A 22,092-nucleotide genomic window follows, 5' to 3' on the forward strand; every position below is an offset into this window, starting at 1 on the left:
TCATGTTCAGAGTTTTTTTCAAACATTGTGATATTACAAATAAAACTGAATTAAAGAGTAATTGCTTTCTCTGCATTAAATTTTGCATTAAGTAGTTCTTTAAAAATTATAACAATATCAAAGAATGTATGAAAATTTATTATTAGTGTAGTTTTGCAACTCTTTGCCACAGTAGAAAAGATTTTTATAGCAAAACGTATTTGTTATTACAAAACCACCCTGATTTGTAAGACCTAATTGGAGGTAAAAAAGCTGTCTTTAATATCTTCTGGACATTTTAAAAGTTCTGACAAAGGCAGAAGTATTAAACATAAGTGATGTACAGCTGGGAAAGAGTAGAGCTCAATGTAGCATAAGCAACTATTCTGGAAGCAAAAGCACAGAGGAACAATGGAATAAATTGCAGTTGATTGTAAAATTGATTGAATTATTTTATATTTGCTCTTACCTAAAAATTTGTTCTACTTGCTTTACTGCCTTTTGAGAAGAAAAAATATTTTAAAGTGCTTTTTATGTATAGCAGATATTTTGGAAGAAAAAAATCTTTTTCAAACTGCTTCCTTCATGGAAATAACCAGGATGAATTTACAGTAGTGGTCCAACCTGGCCATAAATCTCCTGGCCTAAAAATCCTGTGATAATTCATCATTATCATGATAAATCCTCAGCTCAACATGAGTTTTTTACTCCAGAAGTTCATGACAGTTCTGGGCCACTATAGACTACTCATATCACTCACATCACTCTCTCAGTTGTCACATGGTTTTCTGCCTTATCTGTAGGACAAAAAAAACAAAACAAAAAAAAAAGGGAAAAAAAAGAAAAAAAAAGAAAAAAAAGAAAAAAGGTACATGGAAAAAATAAACAAAGATAAGTACATAAGTTTTTTGTAATAGGATGGTAGGCTCTGAAAGTTTGTTACTTTAGAGGTCTGTTTGATTTTCTGTTATTCTTAAAGTGTAGGAATGCATGCATGGAGTAGTTAAAGTGTTGCTGGTCCACTGCACATTTTGAAGAGATGTGTTATTAGTCCTGCAGTCCCCAAAGAACAATATAAACCCCCATAAATCTATAGAAATGAAATACTTTTACTTGGCTAATGAGAACATGATAATAGTAGAAGCAAGCCACAAAAAAGTAGGCCGTTTAATATTGTGCCTGTAATAATTTGATTTTGTAGGCCCCGTTTTATAGCCAAGATAACTTAAATGTTTCAAGATACTGTAATTATTATGAGACCTTTCTGCAATTAATGTCTTTTCTGAAAGTCAGTTCAAGGAGGCTTCACTCATTAAAACAGTCTCAAGCAGCTTCAGGCTCCTCTTTCACCCCTACTTGCTGTTTGCAGATGAAAAGTATGTTACAAGATCAAGTAATAACCATAATCTTCTGAGATGCAAATCAGCAAGATACACCAAGGACTTTCTTCTTCTAGAGTGTTATTAAACTGTAAAGGTTCAATGATCCATCACTTTCAAGATCACTTTCAGGATTTTCTAGTCAAGGTGTAAATATTACCAGTGATGATGGATAGAGCTGATGGGACCTGCAAAGTAGCTGCACATGGGAATGGTGCAGTCCCTGCCCCTCTGATTGCCACTTTCCTGGACAGCAGAGACCCTTCAGGTGTATTACAAGGAGTAAAGTCTATTATAGGAAGATGTAGTTCTGACCACATTAATGCTTAACCTAATATTTCATTAAATCCCTTATACATCATTAAATCCCTTGTTTATTGTGTGCTAGTAGATTTTCACTGTATACTTTTGAATTGTTTCCAACCTCTACTTTAAAGTGTCTCTGCACTTATCTAAAGAAAAACTGTTCCATCAGCTTGGCCATAACTTCTCTGTAAAGGCTACCTTACTTTGTCGATGTAACCACTGAAATTAGTTATATCAGGTAAACAACAGGCCCTCTGAGACAGTCTTTCTCATAATTAGAGTTAACAGTCTTGAAACTTACTCTTCTTACATAGATTTGTTACGATGTTTTCACTGCAATTAATACCAAACTGGTATATTAATAGTCCCATATGTTCTTTGATTGTACTAATTTCCGTAATTTCATAAAAGATGACTAGTGATCACATACATTCTCCCTTCCCAAATGTGGTATATTGGATTAGATAACCCCAGCTGAAATTTTGAATGATTTTTGATGGGTGTTGCGAATAAGAGAAGAAAATATTTTGTCTTTTTATTAAGTTTCTTATCTGAATCATTCTTACAAATGAAACCTATGTATTCTTCTGAGTAAAAAACAAGCTATATCAAATTTATATTTAAACTTGTTGCAATTTCTGTGCAGCATTAGAGTCAGCATTCTACTGTCTCAAAAATGTCCATGGTTGTTGAGAAACATTCAAGTAACTGTGGTAATGCCAATTTCCCATTTAAAACTCTGCAGAAATACTGTAAATTTAATTAAATTAAGTCTGATATTTTGTTAAGCCTTCTCATGTCTTTTAGACTTCTCAAGCTTATTTACTAGCAGAAAAGAGCACAGTGTATTATATATATATTAATTTTATACATGAAACCTTTTAATTAATATTCCCCAAGGAAAAACTGCATGTATTCTTTGCATAAGAATCATAAAAATATATACAGATCTAAATTAAGAGATTAGATCAGCTTACACAAATAAAATAATAAACCAGTCCTTTGTACTCAATATTAAATTATCACAACTGTTTTCAGTGTATATCTACGTGCCTGAATCACCCCTGCTATAAACCATTCTCATATTAATGTGGCTATATGAGACTTCTTATGTAATTGGTCCAGAGTATTTTTAATCATGGAGAGTACCTTTTTAATTTATAGCATTTTATTTCTTTGTTTTCTGCGTTGGGTTTTTTTTTGTTTGTTTGTTTGTTTGTTTGGGTTTTTGTTTTTTGGTGGTTTTTTTTTGTTTGTTTTTTTTTGTTTTTTTTTTTTTGTTTTTTTGTTTTGTTTGTTTGTTTTTGTTATTGTTATTGTTATTGTTATTGTTATTGTTATTGTTATTGTTATTTTATTTGGGGTTGTGAGTTTCCGTTCTTTTCCTCCTTAATTTATATTCCAGGAGACTATTAGTTTTACTTTTTTTTTTTCTTCCTTACAACTTGCTTAAATATTTAGAAGTCTCAGTTCTTTCTGCAACAGAGAAAGGTGCAGTACACCTTTCAACCACAACGAGGAAACCATGTACGTGACAATGCCATCACGATGAGAATTGAGTTACTGTGCACCAAAGGCAGGACTAAAGCAACGGTGAGCTTGTAGTAAAGCATTTGCACTGGGCAGCCTGGCCCCTTCATATAGTCATAGAATCATTAAGGCTGGAAAATATATCCAGAATCACCAAGTCCAACTAACATAGGATGAAATCCCTTCCATCATGCCAACTCAACCACATTGCCAACCTGGGTTTGTGTCAGATCACAGTTTCTTATTTAAGGATTGTTTAATTCAAAACTGTCCTAGAAGCTCAAATCAGGGTAACTAATGGTTCTCATTAAGAGCTCTAATTGACTGATGGGAGAATGTTCCTACTTTCCTATGCTTTCTGTGGTCTTTCATTCCCGAATTCACAGTAGCTCAAGTTAAACAGAAGAAATCAGATAAATTTTAAGATAGTTTTGTAGATTATTTTTAAGAAAGTCTTGGGTGAAGCGCAAATTAGAAATCACTTAAATTTTGAGAAACAACACTTGTTTGTCTTTTGCTGTGGGGGATCAGTTTTAGCAGTACCCTGTCATATGGAAACATTGCCTCTAGGCTTATCTGAAAGATTCTCAAGCCTACTTAACCAGTCCCTCAGCCTCAGAGGAGACTCTATCCTGGACCCTAATAGGATGTATGCACTCAAGCTTAAGTTCAAGAGCTGAAAATCATTATAGTAGTAGAAAACGAGCCATTCAGCTGCTGCCTGGATTCCAAAGGGAAGGCTAGGGAATTGATCTGTATTGCTTATGGATCTATACAATTCCAAATATTATACATAACTTATTTGTCTTTAATGCTTTGTAGGCATCCCCACAAATGGCTGTAGACATGTACAGGATGTTGAAGAAAAGTAGCTGTGTCTGAAAGCTGCATAGCTGTGCATCAAGGCATAATGGTCAAGCCAATGTGTTTTGCTTTTACTTCAGATATCTTTTCTGCTTCCAGCATTTAATTCCATGATAATGATGTTCTTTAATTGCTATCTTTGATTGCCTTTCTATGCCAGACTGAATCTGAGCTGGGCAAACTTGGTCTGCCTGTATCTTCTCAGTCTCTTGGCTCTCCTTATTTCCTTGTTTCTCTGCACTGCAATGTCTTCTTTTGGATACATATTCACATATTCTCAAACTTAACTAGAATTTAAAATATTTTGAAAGTTAATAAAATCAAGATTTAACAAAACTTGATGCAAACACTTCTAAGGCTAGAAACGAAAGATAGTAACTTTGACAAAATCACAAGGACTTCAGGTATTCTTAAGATTAATTTATTTTTGCCTTGGAGTTTAAGCCTATGAAACTATGGTGTCCCTTTCAGCTTAATTCTAAATATATATATAAGTTCACCCCCTTGTAGGAAATGTCATTTTTTGTTGGTATCTCTTCAATGTATGATTTTTCCCAACTGTAGCATCTGTAACCTTAAATCAAAATAAATTGAAAAAAAATCCCCACCTGAAATAAGGGGACTAGACAGACTTTTTTCCTTTCCTTATTGCTATAAAGAGTATCTGTGTATCTAGTATAATCTCTTCTATTATTAAGTTTCAGCTTCTTTGATATCAAATTAAACATTTTTCTTTTCTTCTTTTTTTTTTTCTTAATTTAATCACTGAGAAATAATACCTGCACAAACTAATTGCTTTCCAATTTATATTCTGCTCTAATAGTTTTCTTCAAGAAATACAACATCTGGCCTTTCCTTAGATTATTTGCTTATAATTCACTTACTCTTGGTGTTTATATTTGAATGGTTTCGGTCAGGCATGTTAATGGTGCATGGTTTAATATTTGATTGCACCCTTCAGTTTTCACAATGTTTGTCCTTATTAAGGCTTTTTATTCCCTTTTCTAATCTTGATAAAGCAGCTGAAGTTAAAAGATAGTAATGCCCTACTTCGGAAATCTAATTCCCCTCATATATCTCTTAACCCATCAATGCTCTGCTTTGCTTATGTGAATCCAGATGACTCCTGAAGGTTTCTACAGCTTTACATGGCTCCTACTTAATTGAGATTTAGCACTTTTTTCCACTTTTCCACAATATTTTAATTGACTTTATACATATACTCTATTCCAATATTGAACTAGGTTCAAATCAGTAGAGTTGCAGTGACTTCCAAAGTTGCCTCTCTTTATTTCCTTGCAAATTTTTGCTATTGGGCTTTAATAAAAACTTTTTGTCTGTCTCTTTGTAGACTTTTTCATTTGATAAAATTCCTTTGGCCTTTATTTTTCTTTTGAGGGACAAAGTTTCTACTTTGGAGGCACTTGACTCCATGGAAAAAAGACAGTTAAAGAGTTTTATTGCTACCAGAGAGCTGAAGTTCAGTTTTGAGCTACTAACAACTGGTACAACACTATACATTCTAACGTTCGGAACAACTTAACATATACACATTTTGATTCTTTCAAGTTTTATTACTTTTTAAATAGAACACCAAGCATCCTTTGAGCAAGAAAGAATAGTCACCAATGAATGGATTTTTATCTCCTACAAATAGCTGCTAGTCTAATGATTTTGATCCAGGATTTCAATTTAACAATATCTACTTTTATGTCTCTTTATGTGTATTCATGGGAAAGAATAAATTAATTATTTTAAGGATTATTTTTCAGTATTTCCTGAAATAAACTCTTTTTGCAATTGAACAATATGGCTTTTAAAATGCAAATACAGTGCCACAGTTTCCTAAGAAATCTTCTGAAACAATAGGAGTGATCATATGTTGGCATTCTCAGCAACAGACTCTTGACAAGCTGATTATCCCCCCGTGCTTGCAGCAGTCACAGCCTGTAATAAGTAAGAGGCTGTAAATTGTACGGGCCACTCATTTTCCCATTTCACTGTCTGCGGGAGCTGGTGAAAGCTGAAAATCTTCTATTCTGCCCTTTCATGTCAGTTAAGATAATGGCCATATTTTTTTTTTAAGCAGAATATAATTAAGAGATATGTGATGGTGCCAGAAAAGTGAGATCACTTAATCAAAGGTCAAATTAGTTTCTCACTCTATACACCCATCTAATCAAAAGCTCCTTTTTTTTTCTTTACTTTTTTTTTTTTTTTGTTTCCTGCATTGAAAATTCAAAGATAGCCTTACCATCTACTAGTGTTGATCAGACATTTCCCAAAGGTGCTCTGTACGCGACATCATGACATCCTCTTAACGAAGCGTTTCTATGACATTTCTGCTTTATTGTTTTTTGTCCAAGGGCATAGAGCATAGGGGGGAAAAATTCAAAATACAAGCATATTTTTCTTGATGATCTTTGATTATTCCATATTTCTATCATATTATAAGATAGATGATTTTAAAATGACAAAGTACTTGAAGAAAAAAATGTATTTTCTTTTTTTTAACCCATAATATTAATAATATAATACAAACATAAAATAAAACCTTCTTTCGACAATCTAAAGGATACTTGAGCAAAAGATACATAAGAATAGCTATCTGTCAAAGGCAAGGTTTGGTTTTTTTTAGCTCAGATCAACTGCTAGTTGGCATTCTGCTCAATGCTTTTTTCTCTTGGAACAAAATTAACATTAATCCAGCAAATAATCCATTATTCTATCCAAACTTCTGCTTGAATAAATATTTTAAGTATAAATGGATAACCATTAGTGTTGCATTGTGGAATTATTTTCTGTTTTTTTAATTATTAGAGTTAATTTTTGCTAATTATTGTTTCATATCTCTGCTTGTCATAGCAGGATTTGGTACTTCCATTCACTGTCTTATTTAGGGAAAATATTTTCATAATTGGTTCTTCTCTTCCTAACACATTAATACAGGCCCATCGTTTTATAAAGGTGCCATTAATCAAACTGTTTTGCAAGATCCAAATGAAAGGATGGATGCCTAAACAGAAAACAAAACACATCAAAAAGCAATGGAAACTGCATTAAAGACTTTCATCCATGGCCAGACATCCTTTGAATGTAGAGGAATTACAAAATACAAAATCCAGATTTTAAAGAGGAATTTTGCAAGCAGGATGGAGTCAGTATAATATAATTGGCTGCATATCAAACAGTCACACTGATAAAACAAATATTAGAAAATTTAAATCAGATTACTTAAGTTAGTTATCATCTCCAAACAAGACGAAAGATTTAAAAAGAAAAACCCATACCTTCTGGAATACCCAAAAGATATTTGAACAAAGAACATGGAATTTTATACAAGAAAACCAAAAACAGATCCTTACTATGTATTTCAGTTGCAATGTTTCCACCTCAGTCATATGAATAGATCTCAAAAGAATAATCATACAGTATTAATAATTATCACATAAGCAGAATTTATAATTTCACACTTCAGAGTTGTAGGATTTTTTAACAGCAGGATTTTGACCTCTGAAATGTCTACTCCACAGATAGAGCTTTTGAGAATGAGCAAGGCAGTCCCAGGCATAAGCAGCTGTAATACATCTGGGCCCTACAGCTTGAAAGGAATTCCACAATCAGCATTCACATGCAATGTACACTCTCATAAGTCAGAACTCTTCAGACCTGCTGCTCACACAAAGTGCATACACAACCAGCCTAACTCTTGCTCTATTAAGTCATAATCCATTTAAACTCACTGTTGCGTAGTCTTGCTTTGTACTTTGATTTGTGGTTGCTCTCAGAACCAGTCTGAGACAAAGACAAAAGTCTTAAAAGACATTATGGATAGTGTTCACCTGTCCAATCAATAAAGAACTGTTCTTATTTCAGATGTCATAAGATATCGGAGACATCTGCAAAGGGCTGGACCACATACTATAAATTGTACAAAAGAGAGGAATCTTCTGGAAACCAGATGGAGGCTGGACTAGATATGCTAAGTAATTTAATGTCATTTGACGTTTTTTAGACATGTAAAAGCAGTCACGCCCCTCACAGTTAAAATGCAATATATATATATGTACATATATATATATAATTAAAAATATAAATATATAAATATATATATAATGATAAATATAAAAATAAAAATAAATATATAATTGTAAATATATATATATTAAAGCTGCAAAACAAAACTAATTATATTTACTTACTTACTTACTTTATGAAACTTCCTGCCATGGCTTCACTTCAAAGTGACATGAAAAGCCAGACTAAAAGTGAAGTTTTTAATTTAGTTCTCTTTCTTTTTAGAACAGCAGTTTAAAAACAAGCCTTTCATTCATGAATAGGTGTTTTTGTAGTAACATATTACATACTTATTTGATAAGCTTCCTTTGGTTTATATGGTATGTATACTACTTGAGCAATTTTTTTCATAACTGTTATTTAGTTGATTTAAAGAAATTAAAACCTGCTATACAAATTCTCACTTCTCTTAAGTAAAGTGAATGTCTTTTATAACAGTTTCAGGGATGAAGGTATGAAAAGAAAAGGAAAATAATGGTTCCCTTCCAAAAAGATGCAATTACCAGATATACATAAAAAAATTCTAGAGTTAAATTTTAATTCAAATTTCTTGTTTAAAAATAATTTATGACAACCCTAGAGAAAGCAAGAAATATATGACTGGGGTTTTTTTCACCAATTATAAACAAAACAAATAATTGGAAAGATACCTTTCTGAGCACTGTAAGATTATTTAGTTAGAGTGTGATTAACTGATTGTAGGGCATTCTTATTGGCTAATTAGATTATTTTCAATAAAATTCCTGTTTCATTCACTATCATCTGCATACAGTAGCTCCTCAAATAGCATACCATAAATAGGTTGATTCTCATATGAGATACTGATTACAAATTCATTGTAATCTTATTTAATTTCATTCAAGTTAAGTATGTTAAAATACTTCAATTTATTAATTTGGAGACAAGAAAACTTTCATGGACTCATTTATATTTGTTTTATAGCTGTTTTTCTAAAAGAAAAATAGATGAAACAAATGAGATAGCACTTTCCTCTTGCATTTCTTAATTTATTTCACACACCATTATGCTTCACACCTTCTGTTCAGACATCCTTTATGTCTTTGTTTTTCTCTTTAAGTCTCATCTTTTTCACATATGTTTTCAATCTTTTCTCAACTTTTTAGAGCAATTCATAGGTACTTCAACTGAGTAATTCACTTGACTATATGAATATTTTATTAGTACTTCTACTGCAAGAAAGGTCTGACAGTTGGACTTTTAATTATAGCCATTTCATCCTCATCTCTTACCAATGCTTCTTCACCTTTCAATTTTTTTAACTCATCTTTCTTTCTCCTTCTCATTATTAAATTTAAAAAATTTTCACCACAGTGACGACTGAAATTCTATTTTGTGTATTTGAATATTTATCTGCAATTTGAAGGCCTGCAATATTAAGATACTTAGTAGATCAAGGTGATGTCTAAGTCCTTTAAAACTTTTTGAGATGATCTATCTAATCTGTAATTTAAAATTTGCTTCCTAAATTAAAGACATACATGAGATATCATAAATCATCGACTTCATCACTGTCTATTTCAGGTACTGAAAATATTATCTGGGCAATTAATTTTAATTTCAGAAAAATGATCTTATTCTTTATTTCAAATCAGCTGGAACTTATTTGCTGATTATGACCATGAAAATCTATTGAATGGGGCAACTAGACTTTCACTGTCCCCTTAGAGAATTTTCAGTTAAATATATAAAAGTTAGATATGCAAACATCCTGCTTGAATGCCATCTCTTTCTGCAGATGGATGTATGCATGCATGTAATTATTTATTTCTATGAAATAATTGCAACTAAATAAAGATGTAACATAACCACTTTGTCTTAGTGTCTAACTCACCATCGTTGTAGAAATTTCATAATAAATACATTCCTTCTATTATATATATATATATATATCCAAATTTCTTCTCTATATCATATATATTATTCTATATTTCTATTCTTCAGTTGTTTTGTTTGTCTTTGAACTATTGCTTCTGTGTATTCAATATACATCAGCAGAGGAATATAGAGACTTCCTGAAGTGATTTTATTTTGGTTTTACCCCAAATATTTTGCCTGATAGCTCTCAAGATAATGTTTTTTCCTTTCATATTAAGGACTTATAATCACACTGTTATCAATAAATATAAAAAAATCCTTTATTCACTTTGTCATCCAGCTGGTAGATCTTTACCTATTAGTAGAGATTGGGTTTTAATTCCCCAGGTGGATTCCACTTCATGTTATCATTTTTATTGTTTCTTTATTCAAGGTTGTCTTATTCTTCCCAGGAGACCTTCAGGTGCTCCTACTACTTTATACATTTCAAGGCTTTCTGTCATCATAAAAATCCATTAGCATCAACTACATCACTGTCATTAAACAAGGTACTAAAGATTATCAAAATGAATCCATTGAGTACTCCACTAGTAATCTATCACATGATAATTCTTTATTCAACTTTCAATTCATGTACTAACCACCATCTTCTGTGAAAATTTCCCATGGGATACCAAAGCAAGTGTTGTAAAGAAGTCAAGATAGATTAGATCTACCACAATTCTCTTGTCTTTAACAAAAGAGTCATTTTGCTAAAGAAAATATTTTATCAGTCTGACACAATCTGTCTTTGTTAATCCCTTGTGTTGATTTATCCACTTTCCATTCACCTCAATATATTTAATTCTTTCTTCCTTCTTAATTTGTTCTGCTGATTGTTCCTGTTGAGGTCAGGCTCTGTAGTTGTCCAGTTTTATTTTTCATCCTGTTTTTAGTTAGTGCCACTGTAGTCTACTCCTGTAAGTTGAAAGATTGTATTGGGTGTAAATGGCAAGTTTTGGTAGGAGTGGACTACAGGCTTGACCTCAGTGAGAAAAGACAATGGTCTGCCCTGTGCTGGACACAAACAGTCCCAGCTAACTCCACTGGACCCAACCACCACAGAACACAGCTGAACACATCAGCAAAGACAGTTACATCTTTGTAAAAACCTATTTAAGAAAGGGGGAAAAAAATAGAAAAAGTTAAGGATGAATGAGAGAACAGCAGAGGAAGTGAGGGAATAAAAAGGTCAGAGGAGGCCCTCCCATAGCACAGTAACTACTCATCTGAAGGAACCATGCCCCTGGAACATGAAAAATGTGAGAAACAAGGAGCAGCAGAGAGAAACCCCAATGTACTGACTGTGACCTCCTGCATGATTCGTTGTCTCATTGAAGGGATCGAGTGGAATGCAAGAAGGAGAGGAATTAAATTAATTGAGCCTGGGAAAGGATGAAGGGAGGCATTTTATTGATTGTCATCTCTGTTTCTCTAGTCTGAACAGTAATATCGCCTGACAACAATTTATTAACAAAGCCTTATTGAGACAGTAAGAAAGATGAGCAGCAATGCACCCGATGTGGAAATTCACCCAATTGCTGATAAACACAAGATCGTAACTTATGCAGTGGCTTTGGTCCACTGTCAGGAACACTTGGTGTCCAGATCATCTAACAGCAACAGTCAATGGTGCAAACCACTTTTGAATGCAGGCATGCTGACCCTTGGCTCACCAGTGATAGCATGATTTGAGAGCCTCACACGTCTCACTTGGACAGCCACCTGCCTATTCTGCCAATGTTGGTTAGGGGCAGGGCGTCAGTTTGCCAACATCTAAGTCAATAATTAAATATTTCTGCTAATTACTGATAAAAGGAGTTAAATTTTCACAGACAAATCTGTTTTGCCCAAAATAGTTCTTGACGAGTCTTTATTTAAATCCATTCGTTTTCTCAGTCTTGCTCTTTCCTTTTTGTTTTTTTTCCCCTCTCCCCCATTGGGACACAGAGACATGAGCCAGTGCCTGTGTGTGTGTGCTTGGATGTTTGCTGGGATCAACCTACCACGCAGATTTATTAAGAATATTTGCTATCAGACCTACAATTCATTAGATCTCAGAACTGTTGAGACAGATTTGATCAGGATCAGGACTATGAAGACGGTGAAAAGGTATGTTATATAGCATGTATGATATATAGCATGCAAACAGTAAACTTTATGGTTTTTATTTGTTAATTTGATTTTATTTTTATTTCTCAAATGAATAGGGGCTTTACACCAAATACAAATACTTTAATACAGTCTGGATAACATGAAGACACACTACTTCTTTCAAGTTAGAAAAACCACATAGAAAAATGCATTAAAGTTCAACTTGGCAAAGAGATAGGTTAGGGAATGTGCAAATAATATTTACTGGAGGGACAAGATATTTTTTAAAAACAGATGTTAAGCGCATCAAAAAAGTAGTTTGGGACTCTCTTCAACACAATCCCAACAGCATGATTTTGTTGACTTACAATGTACTGTCAGGATTACACAAATATTTCTGTAATTTATTTTCCCTCTTTGCATATTCCCTCTATGCTCATTAATTGCCCTAGGAAGGAAGAGTAATAGAGACTTCACTTGTTTTCAAGAGCACACATGTATAGACAGATGCTGAACTTTGAAAGGAAAGTAAAATGCCTTCCAGTGAAAATTCTGATAGATCTTAAAGACTGAAGGAATAACTTCGGTCTTCCATAGAGAGCATTCTCCTCCCTTCCTTTGGAAATCGAAACAAGATTTAATGACACATGCAGTTTTATCCAACAGAGCAGCTGCTATGTTTGGCATCTAGGGAAGAGAAATTGGAGTGATAACACTAGAGTGTCTAGACTGCATTTTGATGTGAACTATGGATTTGTTTTTAGGTCCTGATCTCCTAAAAATTACATCTAATATCTCACTGAGGCATATTTGATTCCCATGTGAAGTCACACTGGCTTTGGCAGGGAAGGAATTAATTTCTTCACAGCAGTCTCTTTGATGCTACATTTTACATTTTTAATCAGAACAGTGTTGGTAACACACCGACAATTTGGCTATTTCTGAGAAGTGCTTACCAATCATCAATTTTTTTCTTTTTCTCACTCTGGCCCCAGTGAGTAACTTGGAAGAAGACAAAAGAACTGAGATAGCTGAAAGACAAAAGAACTGAGATAGCTGATCAAAATTGATCAAAAGGTCAATGTTGCATCATACTTTTCAATAAAACTGGAGGGCAGAGTTAGCCAGGGACTACTGTTGTTTGTTGAGGACTAGCTGGGCATTGGTTAGACTAGTGAACAATAACTTTTGCATCGTTTATTTTAATTTGCTTTGTTTTACTGAGGTTTCTGTGTTTTTGTTGCTTTTCTGTTTTGCTTTGGTTTTCTTATATTTAATAAACCACCTGTATGTCAACCCATGAGTTTTCTCACTTCTGCTTTTCCAATTCTATCCCACATCTTATTGGGGGAAGGAGTGAGTGTGTAGGTCTTAGAAGCCTAATGGTGTTAACCCACAAACCATATGAACACTGAAACTCCTTTATTTTGAAACTATGAAACAGGATAAATTAAGAGGAGTTTGATCCTTTGGCCCAGTCCCAGAGATCTGACATCATTGCCATAAGCAAAACGTGGTGGGTTGAATTCTATGATGGGAATGACACTGGGTGGTTGAAGGCTCTTTAGGAGGGATAGGCAGGGCAGGCAAGGCAGGGGGATGGCACTGTATGTAATGGAGAAGTTGGAATGTATGGAGCTCACAGTTGGCAATGGCACAGTTGAGAGCCTCTGGGTAAGGATTAAGGGACTAACAAATAATGAAATGTCACTGTGGAAGTCAGCTAAGGATTACCTACCCAAGACAATCAAACTGATGAATTATTCTTTGAGGAACTAAGGGACATGTCCTAATCAAATGCTTTTATCTCTATGGAGGGGTTCAGCTTGCTGGATGTTAACTGGGAACACCACACAGCTGGCACAAGCAGTTCTAGAAGATTAGTGAAACACATGGATGACAACTTCATGGTGCAGGTACTAAGGCAGCTGACTAGGAAGGATGGCCTTGTTTCGTTTTTTAACAGAGAAGGTTGTATGAGTGAAGCAGTCATTGATGGCCAAATGGTTGAGTTTAAAATCTCTGCTGACAGGAGGAAAAGAGATAGCAAAACTTTAACTCTGGGCATGAGAGCCGACTTCAGCTGCTTGGTGAACTAGTGACTCAGGTCCACTTTAGAAAACATTTGGGTGCACCAGAGCTGGTAACTTTTTAAGCATCACCTTCTATGGGCACAGGAGCAGGCAATTACAAAATGTTGAAAGTCAAGCAGACAAGGAAGAAAGTCAGCTTGGCTAAACAAGGATCTCCTCTTGGAAATAAGAAAAGAGAAGAAAGTATATGTCCAGCAGAAGCAAGGTCAGGTGATATGAGAGGACTGCAGAGATGCCTCTGTAGTGAGAAAATTCACATGGCCAAAGCTTAGCTGGAGTTGAAGCTGGACAGTACTGTGGGAGAAATAAAAAACAGTCTTTTAAAATATAGCAAAAAGCAGAAATGAATTCATCCTGTTACAGAATACAAATGGTCACCCCACAGATAGGGACAGAGACAAGGCAGAGACGTTTCATGCTTTTTTTGCCTCTGTCTTCAACACTAACAATGGGGTAAAGGGGGTCCCAGTGCTCTGAGCTGGAGTGCCATGACTGCAAGAATGATCAATTTGATCATCCTTCCCTGATCTTTGATCAATTCCCACTTGACCTTCAACTTATGCAGATGCTGCTGCTCCAGCTGGATCCCTATAAGTCTATGGGGGCCGATAGAATTCAACAATACTAAGAGTTGGATAATGTCATTGCAAGATGTCTATCTATGATTTTTGAACAGCTGTGGGAATCTGGGAAGGTCTCAGTGGACTGGAAGCTGTCTAATGTTGCCCAAATTTTCAAGAAGGGAAAGAAGGATGACCCTGGAAACTACGGGCCTGTCAGTCTCAATTCAGTGATTATTAAAATTATGGAGAAGATTATTCATGGAGGTATTGAAAAACTAAAGAACAATGCAGTCATTGGTCACTGTCAGCGTGACTTCATGATGGAAGCCCTGCTTGTCAAACATAATTTGTTTTTGACAAGGTAACTCACCTAACTGACCAAGGGAAACCAGCGATGTAATCTTTTAGGATTTCAGTAAAGTTTTTTAAAGGATATTGTCCCTCACAGTATCCTTCTGGATTAAATGCTCAATATTCAGCTGGATAAACACATTATGCATTCTGCAGCGCTGCAGAAAGGAACCTGGGGTCCTGGTGATGGCAAGTTGAACATGCAGTGCCATGGCAGCCAGGAGGGCCAGCCCTGTCCTGGAGGGCATCAGGCACAGCATCACAGCCAGGCAAGGGAGGGGATTGTCCTGCTCTGCTCTGAGCTGGGGCAGCCTCACCTCCAGTGCTGGGGGCAGGTTTGGGTAGTATTAAACTATTACAAAAGTGTCCAAAGAAGGGCAACAAAGATGGTGAAGGGCTGTGAGGGGAATCCATGTGAGGAGCAGCTGAGGTCACTTGGTCTGTTGAGCCTGGAGGAGAGGAGAGTCAGAGGAGACTCAGAGGAGACCTCATTGTAGTTCAAAATTTCCTTGTAGGAAGAGGAAGGCCAGACACTTATCTCTCTGGTGACCAGGGACAGGATCCCAGGGAATGCCAGGAAGTTGTGCCAGGAGATATTTAAATTCCTATTTAGGAAAGGTTCTTTACACAGAGAGTGGTTGGTCACTGAAACAGGCTCTCTGTATTGGGCTTGCATGACTAGTCTTTGTTAGAGGGGTGGTTTCTGTGAGAAGCTGATAGAAGCTTCCTCCATGTCCAGCAGAGCCAATGCCAGATGGCGCCAAAACAGATGTGCTGCTGGCCAAGGGCAAGCCAACCAGAAAGGGTGGCAATGCCTCTGTGATAACATATTTAAGAAGAAGAAGACAAAAAAAAGTTACTGCACTTATGTAATTTCAGCCAGAAAAGAGAAGGGTGAGAACATGTGAGAGGAACAGCCCTGCAGACACCAAGGTCAATGGAGAAGGAGAGGGAGGAGGTGTTCCAGGCACTGGAGCTGAGATTGCCCTGTAGCCCCTGGTAAAGACCATGATGGGGCAGCTCTGCCCCTGCAGCCCGTGGGAGCACCACAGGGGTGAAGAGATCCAACTGCAGCCCATGGAGAGGATGCACAAGGAAGCATGTGGATGCCTGAGAGGAGCCTGTGAGCCCATGGGAGGTCTGTGCTGGAGCAAACTCCTGGCAGGGACCTGCGGACCTATGGAGAGAGGAGCCCACACTGAAGCAGTATTCCTGGTGGGACCTGCAGCCCTGTAGGGGACTCCCCCAGAGCAGCCTATCCTTGAGGGACTGCACCCCGTGCAAGTGACCCACGTTGAACAGTTCATGGAGAACTGCTGCCGGTGGGATGGACTCATACTGGAGAAATTCATGGAGAACTGTCTTCCATGGGACAGACCCCATGGTTAGAGGTGGAGATGGGCTCCTGTGTTTGATCAATGGCAGGAGTGACCTGTGATGAACTGACAGGAACACCTATTCCTTGTCTCCCTGCACCACTGGGGCAGAGGAAGTAGACCTGGGAAGGGGGGCAGGGTGGCAGGAAGATTTTTAAAGTTTTATTTTACTTCTCATTAGCCTGCTCTGATTTTGTTAGTTATAAATTCAATTAATTTCTCTAATTCAAGTGTGTTTTGCCCATTATTGTATTTGGTGAGTGACTCCAAATGTAAGTACTCCAGTACTTATTTCAGCTCATTAAACCCTCATTATATTTTCTCTTCCCTGTCCAGCTATGGAGTGGAGTAATAGTGAGGATATGGTGGGTGCCTGGCATCCAGCCAGGGTCAATCCCTTAGAGTCTTTTTGGTGTCAAAACCCAGGCACGCATGCACATTTTTTGCTTTTTCTTTAGCAAGCTGCCTTATCTAAATCTATGAGTTGATTTCAATCTTATTTTCTCTCTCCTGCCCATGTGGGAAGGAGAGTAGTAGAGTGGCTCGGTGGGTACCTGTTGTCCACCCAAGGTCAATTCATCACCCTTACTAGGGAAGTGGTCACAGCACCAACCTACCAGCGTTCAAGAAGTGCTTGGACAATGCTCTCAGGCTCATGATGGGATTTTTGGGGATGTCCTGTGCAGAGATGGGAACTAGACTTGATGATCTTCTTGGGTCTCTTCCAATTCAGGATATTCAATGATTCTATGAAAACATTCTGCTAAAAATGCAAAAAATTTTCTAACATGAGTGTGAAGTTGTATGCAGCATTTCACTATTGAATCATATTGATGGAAAACCATCTGGCTAAATTTACATAAAATTACATAAAATCATAAGGTATGATTTTTGAAGTCTGAATTTTAGAATCAAGTTTCTGTTTTACTTTTGCCTCATAAATTCTGTGATACCTCAACATATGGACAATTATTAAAAACAGTTTCAATTTTCAGCTTTTTTTATGGTTAATTCATAATTATCAAAAGCTCAGTTTTATGTTAATTATGTACTTACAGAATTAGAAAAAGTATCTTCTCGGTTCTGGCTGTAAAATACAATCTATACTTCATTATACAGGATAATAGAACAAATAAACAAACTATTATCCTTTTCCTAATTTGAAAAAATCCTTTTGTCACAAAGACTGTCATAAAATATTACCAAAAGATCAAAGCAATTTGGGCAAGGTATAGGAAGTGTAAAATGGAGGTTAATAGAGGTTAACATTCCCCAATTTGGACTATTATCTCAATTGCTGAGTTTGAATCGTTTATTCCTAGTTAATGAATAAACAACACCTTCTAATCCCAAAGGCTCAGGAAAAAAATCATCCATGCATGCTAGGTTTATCAAAGTGGACAAAAGTACATAGTTAGATGGCAAGTAAGAATTAGTCCAATGGTGTGTACAATTTCATTTGTCTCTTACAAATGCAAAAGAAAGATGACAGGTTTTTTTCTATAGCTAAAGATTCTTCTTTTGTGAAAGTTATTCAATTTTAACACATATGCTTGAGCTGTAACAGAAAATTATTTCCCAATCTTTATAATCTAAATAAATCTGTTTCTCAGATTCACTGGGAGAAGAGGGCAACAAAGCCTGTTTTTGAATAGCCAAAACTGGGAAACATTGAGTATGGCAGACAGAGAAGACAGGAAAGTTGTAGTTGTTTCATCTTTCAGTAATCTCAACTGATAACTAATTTTATCTGACCATTATTCACTCTTAAAATGAAAAAAAAAGCTTAACTTTTCAGTTAATTTTACTTTTTTTCATTCTATTGGAAGCTTATGAATTTTCTCATATGTTTTACAGAAATGTATTCAGAAGATGGTCTCAAAAATGCATCTGGAAAAAATCCTATTCAATTTTATTTTAAAAATCCATTTTTCTGTCATGAAGGATTTATAACTCAGCTGCTATAAACTTTATAATTATTCTGATTTTAAATGGCTTCAGTTGTTTTTCCTGGTTTTATCATCAGGGCAGTCAATATATTTTTCATCATATTTCAGCTTAAATATATGATTGTTTACATTTATAATTTCATAAATAAGTTCAAGTTTAAATGAGGTTCTGTGCTCTTTATAGAAATACATCTGTTGAAACTGTTAATTCTCAGTTCATTCAGAAATGAAGGAGCAAACAGCTGCTGATCCTACAAGTTCCTTTGCACTACATTTGCCAGTAGAATCACAGAATGGCTGATCTATAAGGGGCCTTGAAGCTCATCCCATTCCAACCTCTATGCCACGAACAGGGATGTCTCCCACTAAACCAGGTTGCTCAAAGTCTCATCCAACCTGGCCTTGAATACTTCCTGGCATGGAACACCCATAGCTTCTTGGGGCAACATGTTCCAGTGCCTTACCCTCCTCAAGGTAAATTTCTTATATCTAGTTTAAACATTCGTTCTCATTCTCATTCGTTTAAAGCCATTCCTCCTTGTCCCATCACTACACACCTATACAAAAAGTTTCTCTCCATCTTTCTTATAGGCTCTCTTCAGGCATTGAAGGCTACAGTTAGGTCACCCCAGAGCCTTTCCAAGATGAACGATCCCAATTCTCTCACCCTTTCCCCATAGATGAGCTGCTCCATCACTCTAATCACTTTCGTAGTCCTCCTCTGGACTTGCTTCAACAGATCAGCGTCCTTCCTGAGGACATCAGAGCTGGACACAGCTCTCCAGGTGAGGTCTCAACAGAGCAGAGTAGAGGGTCAGAATCCCCTCTCTCAACCTTCTGGCCATGCTGCTTTTGATGCAGCCACGGATACCATTTGCTTTCTGGTCTGCAAGCACACACTACCGTACCCATGGTCTGCTTAAAGAGTCAGATTTACCCACTGCTAACCATGTTCTCTCTCTCAAATTTGTTTTCTTTTTCTATTTAATTAATGGTTTGTTTGTTTGTTTTGTGGAGTTTTTTTGTTTGTTTAATTAATGCTATTTCTGTTTCACTGATGCTAGAGCATACAGGACGCTATCACAAGGATGCACACATCCAGACCTAGTGAAGCTGACTCCTGGTGATCACCAGCGAAATTAACTTGTGTCCTGTCTTCTGAAATGGTTATCTGAATTAAAGCAGACAATTATTTAGAGACTTACAGAAACTAAGTTTGTTAATAGCAATTAATCCTTTAAAACTCTTAAAACAGTCACAATAGCAAACAATCCAAAACATAATCTGAGCAATACAGGTTTTAAAAGTTTGTATTTCTTCTTGTGAATGGAACAATGGTAGCCCTATTTTATTACCTGTAATTATTAGATAATGTTTATATCAATTTTAAAGGCCTGCCATATTCAGAATGTTTTGATGCCTTTAGGAATAATTTGACTAATCTCTTGATTTTGCATTTCTTATCTTGTGTACATATATATGTGTATATATAGATATAAAGCTTTTGAGACAACTCAATGTTTAAAACTTCCTTATATGTATTCTATTTTTTTCAAGTGACATTGAAACTCTAATCTGCTCCAGAGTAAAAGCTCAAAAACTTTTATTTTACCCTCAGTGTTCTGCTGCAATATCTATATTCTGCAATGCCTTTAAGAAATCAAATTACTGCTTTAGGCAACAGTCAGAAAATCCTGATACACATGCCATTTTCATTTTTATAAATTTGCTTCATATTTAAAATCTGCTTTCTCTTCCCTGCATTCCTAAAAGTAAGTTGACTTTTATTATCACCACGTTATATTTCAGAATTCTTGCCTTGAAGGAAATAATCCCTTCATGTTCTCCTATGAGTCAGTAACCAAGCTCAAATTAGAATTCACCATTCTGAGCTCCACACTCTAAACAATGCCATCCTGTTATTTCTTTGAGGAATATTATGAAAAGATGAAATGAGGCATAATATTTGAGATTTTTCCATCATTTTCAGTCTGTTGTTGATCTGATCCACTGCCTGAATTTTATTCTGTCAAGTTCAGAGCACTTCAGGTATTTTTATACTGTTCCATCCAATTCTTCCTGTAACAGTCTATTATATTTTCATTTGAAATGCTGACAGCATCAGATATTTCTTCATATTATCAGATCACCTTTACTTTATATCTTAACCAAGCTAGACGTATTTAAAGTTGTTTTTTGTTCTGCAAGTGAGTGTTGGGAAACCTTTAATCAACATTGTTGTCCTTCTTTGCATCCTAATCAATTTCCTGATCATTAGGTGAAAATGAGTATGCACCACTGCACACAGTAGTCTGTTGGCAGGAAGGAATGAAAGATAGAAGATAGATCTTAAATTACGATGTGGTTTTGTAATATATTGTCGGAATAACTAATGTCATGCATCTGAGAGACAACAGGATACCAATGAAATGCTGAATTCATTGACTTCCATGTCAAAATATTCACTTTGTTCTGGGGGGCCAAAATTTATCTGATATATCACCTTGTAAGGATATCCAGAATGCATGGATTTGTTCTATCAGGTTACTATGTGTCATGGCTTAGGAATGGTATTCCCAATTTAGTGTTCCAACTCAATGATTCCAACCTAGAAGCTGCTCTCTCATTCCTCCCTTCTCCTCCCACTCCTACTGCAGTGGAATGGAGAGGACAAATTGAGGCTCAAAAGGTAAAGATCATGGGTTAAGATAAGAAGAATTTTGCTGGAAAGAGCAAATAAAAAATGTTATGAGGGCCCTACTTCATCTTCATCCCTCACTAAGTGAATTGATTTGGTCTTGAATTCTTCTTTTGTCTAAAGGTAATTGCTAATAGAATGGATTGTTCTTCTGGTTCAGCTGCAGTTTCAGTTGTCACAGTCACTACAGGTCTGCTTTCTTCCAATTCCTCCTGAACGTGCTGTCTAGTGACGAGCAGTGTCTGGTAAAGAGTAGCTGAGGCTCAGCTCATTGCATAACTTCCTGCCTTTCTGGAATTGCAAGAGCATTTTTCTTTCAAATATTTTGCCACGTTATGCGAGTTGTTCAGGGGTGAACTTTCAAACCGTTGGAGCAGAACAATCCTTCAAGAGCTGGCCCATTTTCTCCCACCTTCCATGTCACTGCTGACTATCCAGCCTTGGGGCACATCTCTGAAAGACTGTCCTAAAATATCTCTTTTTAAACTCTAAACGTGGTGTGGACTACCCTGAGAAGACCTGGCAGACCTAGCAACAAGCACATGCTTTCCTTAACATCCAAGGGAGAATATTAAATATCCTCAAAAGCTGTTTTAACGGGTCTAAAGGAGGAAAGGGGGGAAAAATCATCCTTCCCTGTTCACCCCACAGATTGGGTATGACTGCTAATAGACTTTTAGGGATAGAACCTGAGGGAAGGATAGGAAAGCAACACTGAATACACATCCTAAATGACCCTCATTGCCCTTGATGTTATTATGTCATAAGCTGTTATCACACAGTACAGCAACAAAGCAGTTTTGATCCCTCTCCCTGCTCTGAAAAATATCATCATGGGTAGCACGTATTGCATATACAGGAATACACAGAGTTCGGTACCACACACACATGAACAGACCAAGCAACATTGTGACCCCATGGTTCATTACCTAATACAGCAAATGCTTAGAGATAATTT

The sequence above is a fragment of the Sturnus vulgaris genome, chromosome 2, assembly GCF_052056855.1.
Source record: "Sturnus vulgaris isolate bStuVul1 chromosome 2, bStuVul1.hap1, whole genome shotgun sequence".
NCBI lineage: Eukaryota > Metazoa > Chordata > Aves > Passeriformes > Sturnidae > Sturnus > Sturnus vulgaris.